Raw genomic sequence first — 7,673 nt, 5'->3', positions numbered from 1 at the left:
GCTTCCACCGTTTTTTTTCGGCAAAATTATCCACACCACCACCGCACTATGAAGTCTGGGATATGTTGGGCCATGAAGGCTACACCGACCCATCCTTAAAATTCAGGGAAATTAAGGACACATTTGAGGGCCGCATGTAGAGCAGCCTTTGAATTGGGAAAGCCTTCTCTTGTCGCTGTGACGTAATCGGCCTTAAAATGCGGCCTTTAAGGCTGCAAACCCCAAATTGGCACTTCCTGGCTTGTGTAGTTACTAGGTAACAAAAGCTCAACACTGCCCCTAGCGTCCTGGAGCACTTCCGTTGTGTTTTGGAATTTGCATGTGTTTTTGAGTTTGCAAGTGTTTTTGAGTTTGCAAGTGTTTTGGATTTTGCAAGTGTTTTGGAGTTTGTACGTGTTTTGGAGTTTGCATGTGTTTTGGAATTTGCATGTGTTTTGGAGTTTGTACGTGTTTTGGAGTTTGCATGTGTTTTTTAGTTTGCAAGTGTTTTGGAATTTGCAAGTGTTTTGGAGTTTGCAAGTGTTTTTGAGTTTGCAAGTGTTTTTGAGTTTGCAAGTGTTTTGGATTTTGCAAGTGTTTTGGAGTTTGCAAGTGTTTTTGAGTTTGCAAGTGTTTTTGAGTTTGCAAGTGTTTTGGATTTTGCAAGTGTTTTGGAGTTTGTACCTGTTTTGGAGTCTGTACGTGTTTTTGAGTTTGCAAGTGTTTTTGAGTTTGCAAGTGTTTTGGAATTTGCATGTGTTTTGGAGTTTGTACGTGTTTTGGAGTTTGCATGTGTTTTGGAGTTTGCAAGTGTTTTGGAGTTTGCATGTGTTTTGGAATTTGCATGTGTTTTGGAGTTTGTACGTGTTTTGGAGTTTGCATGTGTTTTTTAGTTTGCAAGTGTTTTGGAATTTGCATGTGTTTTGGAGTTTGTACGTGTTTTGGAGTTTGCATGTGTTTTTGAGTTTGCAAGTGTTTTTGAGTTTGCAAGTGTTTTTGAGTTTGCAAGTGTTTTTTAGTTTGCAAGTGTTTTGGATTTTGCATGTGTTTTGGAGTTTGTACGTGTTTTGGAGTTTGCAAGTGTTTTGGAGTTTGCATGTGTTTTGGAATTTGCATGTGTTTTGGAGTTTGTACGTGTTTTGGAGTTTGCATGTGTTTTTTAGTTTGCAAGTGTTTTGGAATTTGCATGTGTTTTGGAGTTTGTACGTGTTTTGGAGTTTGCATGTGTTTTGGAATTTGCATGTGTTTTGGAGTTTGTACCCCAGATAGCAAGGAGACATTGAACAGATGTTGATTTTCCATCTGAACCATCAGAATCGTCAGGATTGAAATGTCAACACAAAACCAATGTTGAAACAACATTGAAATACTGATGAAACCTTACACTGACATTGAAATAACATTGATTCACTGTTGTTCTGTCATCGTTGATTGTTGATCTATTTATAGTTGACAAGGTGACAACAATCACGTTGAAAAACCATCGATTTATGGTTGAGCGGGAAATTAAAGCTGCTACCACTTGGACTATTCCGCAGCACCCCTATCACATTGGTACATCCCTCCAGGTAACCATTGTCTTGTACAGTAGAGCGGGACATTAGATTTACTCTCAGCGGAATTGACCGGAGAAGGCATCAGTTCATGCAGTGCACTGGCCTGCACCACGATTAGTATAAGGTAAGAATGAATGACTTTTGTTCTATTCGTTATTTCCACGGTTGTATTTGAATAACAGTAAAAAAAACAAAACAAACTTGTTAATGTAAAGTTTCGGATAAAATGTGGGAGCCCGAAATTGTGTCTACTTTCATCTTACAATCCGGCAACAAATAAATTGCACTGCAAACAAAGTCTATCAACAAAGAAAACATTTTCGTTTCATACTTTTCCGTTATATTCCCTTACAAAGCTAGCTTTAACGCTTTGAGGGTTCCTTTGTTCTTGCCGTCACCTCGGCGCTTGACCCAGACTTTCGCTCTGTAGTTGCTTTTTAGCATAGTACTACAAAAAATTGTAAATCTGTGATATATGATTGATAAACGTAAAGGTAACTGTATAAATGTGTTCAATGACTTTGTTACTTTTAATGATTGGAGAGCACCCGCTTCGATTCGCACTCAATTCAAACTTTACGCTGCACGCTCACCTAACTTGCGTTTGCACCTTTTGTCCACACGTAAACTGCGTTTAGCATTTACGTGTGGACGAGGAAGACGGAGAAAACGCAGCGTCAAAGGTGTGCGCCTATTTTGACGCCACACTGTGCGCCATGTTTTTGTCTCGGTGCCATGAATTCCTACAATGGCAGACTTAGACAAAATACTGTTAATTTTATTATCTTCAGTGTTTAAATGCTTACATATACGGGTTTGCTTGTAATTGTTGCCTATATACATTTTAAGCTATTATTTATTATTTAGTTCAATCAATAGATCAAGTTTTGTAGTGACTAGGAAATATATTGTAATTATCTGTTTCCTGTTTATCCTAGACAGGGCAAAAAAGGACTCCAAATTAAAAAAAAGATAAAAATGAAAGACTGGTGCATTGTGCAGTTTAGCACTGGTGGTACAGAAATAGTCCCTAGATCATGGATAAATGGGGAGAAATTGTCATGGCCTCCATATCCTCCGTGAGACACATTCAGGATCCACGACGCAGTAAAGAGGAGAGTTCATCCTGGTGCAACATGGCTCACCTATGCACCAGTCCGACTTCTAATAAGCCATGGTGGGTATCATCTGGATTGGTGTTGTATAAATGTAACAATAACAAGTTTTTCGTGTCCTAATTTATGTCTGGCCATACATTGTGTTTGTACTTCCAGACACATTTCACGAAGCAGAACGCAGTCTTCAGAAATATCTAAGTGAACACTGTGATATGTCTGACCTTCAGTCCGAAGCTGAAACTCAGACCAGTCATAAAAGAAAGCACAAGTAAAACTTTTTTTATTTCACAAACACATCTTTGATTGCTAAGAATTTATGATCTTGTCTTTTATAAATATCTGTGGTGCTTGCATACTGCAATATCACCACATAATATAGTCCAAAAAGTGGAAGCTTGTAAACTTTTTTATAAATGCAAAGCCGTGTACACTTGTGCACTTCAAAAATTCCTTGTATACTGTACCTTCTTGCACATCTCCGTTTCCTGTGTGTGTTGTTATAAATCAAACTGTAACTTTAGGAAAAAATATTCCAAAAGCACATTTGTAATTACTTATGACCGTTTTCAACTTTTTTTTTTCTTTAGACCAAATCCCCTGTACACATATAGTGACTCAGAGGATGAGCAGCCCACAAAAAAATGGTTTCCCCAGGCCCCTCGAGTGAAAATACCAGGTAATAAAATACTGTCTAGTGTCTTTGTACATATCTGTGTGTGACACAAGGAAACTTTTGACAAGTTGTCTGTATTCTTAAATACTTTAAAAAAAATTATCTTTTTCTGTCAGACCTGACGAGAGCTGTTAACGAACTCCGTGAGGAGGTCAGAGCCATCCGCAATACCGGCTGCAATGAATCGGTAGATGCTGGGGTACTGCCTCTGGATTTGCCCTTGCACAACATTGAGGAGCTAAACAATGCAGAGCCAGTCACAAGAGGCAAATAAGGCAATGGTAAGTATATAAAGGGTATGTACACTTTGTAACTATAAAGTGTAATAGCTGTCAGATGTGATTTAAATACATAACAACGGCCTGTTGATTAAACACACAAGCACTTGCATACACATTTAAGACATGAGACACGCTAATTCCATCTCTTAAAATGTGTCTATAGGTGAGACGCTTTGCCTTGATTGGAGCCTGACGCAGCAGTTAGGGGCAAACTCTATGTCCGAGTTTGTCTTTGCACAAGCAGTGCAGAAATGGCTCCGATACGCCCCAGATCGTTTGGGTGGTGCAGGATGCACATCATGCAAAAAATTACAAACTTCTGTGAATCATATAAACGTAAATAGGAAACTGTCTTTTAATAAAGTATTTAGCAAACGAAACATGCCTATTGACCTTTTTTTGTTTATTTTTTTTCTCTGTTACGTCACATGCAATGCTTTCTTATTTTAGGATAATAATATTGACATGATACATTGTGAGACATTTGGGGGTTTTTTTATAAAGGGTGTCCAATTTAAGGAATAAGTACAATTATGTGTTTAGGTGGTTGAAGTATTGATGGAAACATGCAGTAGTTTAGTATTGGTTAAAATACATATAAAGAAAGGTAGATTTCCAGTCATGATTTAACTGTTGTTTTAATAAAAAGCAAATATGCGAAAGAGGTGGAAAATCAACACCATAGCTCAACAGTGTTTCAATATCAGAATCTGACATTGTTTCAATGTCAGCAGTATTAGAAAATATAATGTTGAATCAACGTCAGGTTTCAACATTGATTCAACATCAAAACCTGACGTTGTTTCAACGTTAAAAAGGTGCAAGAGTGACGTTAGGTCAACGTCACACTTCAACGTTGATTCAATGACACAGCCTGATATTGACTCAACATTGTTTCAATGTTTCCTTGCTATCCGGGACGTGTTTTGGAATTTGCATGTGTTTTGGAGTTTGTACGTGTTTTGGAGTTTGCATGTGTTTTGGAATTTGCATGTGTTTTGGAGTTTGTACGTGCTTTGTCTCTAGGGGCCACCGTAATAAGTAGTTTTAAATCTTGTGATCCACAAAACAGTATAAGAGTAAAAGAAGAACTCCCATATGGAAAAGAAATAGAAAAAACTTATAGAAGACTTGCATAAGATGTGGCCTACTTCATTTAATGAATCATATAAGGCTTATATGATTTACTCATGAAAGTGGCCACTTTCTCATTACTTTCATATATTGTTTTACACTGTAAAAAACAATTGTAATATAAAAGTATTTTACAGTTTTGTACTGTTCTTCTAGAATATCATTAAATTCACATCAATAGACTGATTTTACATTTCAAATGTAAATTAACGTAAAATCACTGTAAATGTAATAAAACATAATTTTCTTGTTTTTTAAATGTATATGTCTGTACATATGCATATTTAGATTAAAATACATTCACAAATGTATCATGATTTCACAAATATCTGTCCGTTATTTGAAAGATTGAACTGTTCAATTCAAATGAAATGCTATGGAAAAATATATAAAATGATTCTTATAAACTTTTTTTACATCAAATAATTATTATTATTATTGTTATTTAGGGCGATTGTGGCTCAAGAGTTGGCAGTTCGCCTTGTAATCAGAAGATTGCTGGTTCGAGCCCCGGATCGGACGCTCTCGGTCGTTGTGTCCGTGGTCAAGACTCCTCACCTGCCACCTACTGGTGATGGTCAGAGGGGAATTATAAAGTTGAATTGTAAAGCGCTTTGAGGGTCTCAAAGAACGCTATATGAATGCAATCCGTTATTATTTAAACCAACTGTATAATTCTGTACATTGAAGTATTATTATTCATATTGCCGCATTCATTGACCTTGTTTATAGGTAATTTCATTGTTTAATCACATTAAAATGTTCCTAATTTAATGTCTAAAAGCACTCGAAAAAGGCAAAATCCCATGTAAAATTAGGGCAACAAACTGTATTGTCATTACTGAAAATAACCGTATTTTCATGTTCAGTTATTTTCTGTTATTTTATGGTATTGTTTTGGCACCCCAGCTGCCTGTTTTTTTAGGATTTTTTTTTTTTACGGTGTAGTAAGTATCCAAAACATACAAGTTTCATTTATATAATTTTTCAAGGAATCTTATACCTGTTTTCACTCTTGTATGCTTTTCATACAAGTTTTGTCACGGTTCTGGGTCAGTTTCGAACCAGTATTTTGAGTTTTGATTGTTATTTTTTGAATGATTGTTGTGGTTTTGGGTGCGATGATTATTATTATTGTTAGAGTTCCATGTTTCTGTTTATTTGGGTTTAAGATTTGTGCTCTCATGTTTTGTGTGGGTTTAGTTTCATGTGTCATTTTCTGTCTGTCTCTCTATGTCGAGTCTGCGTCTTAGTGTGATGGTTTCTTGTTCCTGTTTTATTGTGAAGGTCTGCGTCTCATGTGAGTGTGTTCAGTTTTACCTCTGTCTCGTCTTGTTGATTGTTCCCAGCTGTGTCCACCACCTGTGTGTAATTCCCCTGTGTTTCTCTGTGTGTATTTAAGTCGTGTCCTCTGTCATTGTAGTTGCTGGTCCGTCTGCGTATCCACCATGTTTCATCCGTGTGTTCCCTGCCGTCATCATCATGTACCATCGTCTTCCTTCCTTTATGTTCAGGTTCGTGTTCGTGCTCAGTAGTTTAGTTGTCCCAGTATAGTTTAGTTCTCCGTTTTGCCGTTTGCCTCTCTTTTGTGTTCCATAAATCACCTTTACACCTTCACGACTGCCTGCGTTTGGATCCTCCTTTTCCTTTTCTACACGGCTCTTTTCACTCGCCGTGACAAGTTTCACACAACACAGATACAAACTTTATAAGATTTATATGTATCTTTTCCTTATGGGCCGACTGCGTTACAGTCAGTGCGGGAGCAGCAGCTTCGCTCATGCGCGATTCATTTGCAGTTTGGACGCACAGGTGTGAACGTCTCCTGCCCTGATAGCAGCTGGGGGAGGACTATCCTCCGCCCGTGAGCGCTTTGGCACAGCTGAGGTGCCCACGGCAGCACCACTGCTTGTTGAGAGGCAAGGCAAGTTTATTTGTACAGCACAATTCAACAACAAGGTGATTCAAAGTGCTTTACAGAGACATTAGAAACAAGAACAAATAAAAAGCAGGATTTAAAATTGAATAAAACAAGCAAATAAACTAACTAACTAATTAACTAACAAACAAACAAACAGTATATAAAATCAAAACAGATAAAATTAGAACAGTAGATAAAATCAGTAGTTAAATGTAAGTTTTGAAATTTAAGCTTAAAGTGTGGATTTGGTGCTTTATTCAAATGCAGCTGAGAACAGGTGAGTCTTCAACCTGGATTTAAATAAACTGAGTGTTTCAGCTGATCTGAGGCTTTCTGGGAGTTTGTTCCAGATATAAGGAGCATAAAAGCTGAATGCAGCTTCTCCGTGTCTGGTTCTGACTCTGGGAACTGATAAAAGACCGGATCCAGATGACCTGAGGGATCTGGATGGTTCATACTGGGTCAGGAGGTCACTGATGTATTTTGGTCCTAAACCATTCAGAGCTTTATAGGCCAGCATCAAAAGCGATACGCGCTTTCACGTCAAAAAGTCGTCATAAATTAGTCTCCAATAACACCAGAAAAAGTCGCCAGATTTGTCGCTAGTCTCTTTTTAGAAGAAAAGTCGCTAAATATAGCGACAAAGTCGCTAAGTTGGCAACACTGGTCAGCTACCGATGCGTACGAGACTGAGCGCCCTCTGCTGGCGGAACTTATACAACAGTAAACCTGACATTATAGTGGCCTACTAAAAGTGTCTTTGAGTATAAAATAAAATGGGGGGGCTACTATTTTCATGTCTCTATCTTTGACATAGTGCCAAACTTTCAGCAGGAGAAGGCGAAGCATGAGAGGGAGTTCCAGCTTAAAAACAGAGTTTGAGCTCAACTGTTTTTTGTTTTCTAAGTGTCTGTTCATCCCTCTCAGATAGAGACAGTCCTGATTATAAAAACATAAAGAGCTCTAACTTGTTAGCCCATTAACATGTCCCTCAGACTTATAGGCAGCATC

General features: G+C 37.8%; 1 long non-coding RNA gene across 1 annotated transcript; it reads left to right on the top strand.

Annotated features, from left to right (window-relative positions):
* Window positions 1-2,441: 2,441 nt before the first annotated feature.
* Window positions 2,442-3,579, top strand: LOC146563401 (uncharacterized). The gene is made up of 4 exons (XR_014894243.1): window positions 2,442-2,712; window positions 2,810-2,921; window positions 3,241-3,329; window positions 3,443-3,579. It is a non-coding gene; the product is annotated as an uncharacterized LOC146563401 (long non-coding RNA).
* Window positions 3,580-7,673: the final 4,094 nt, after the last annotated feature.

This window comes from Mchenga conophoros, linkage group LG11 (assembly GCF_057382185.1).
Source record: "Mchenga conophoros isolate Kocher_MC1m ecotype Shallow Benthic linkage group LG11, M_conophoros_male_GT1.1, whole genome shotgun sequence".
Lineage (NCBI taxonomy): Eukaryota > Metazoa > Chordata > Actinopteri > Cichliformes > Cichlidae > Mchenga > Mchenga conophoros.
This window is presented reverse-complemented; position numbering and strand designations above follow the sequence as displayed.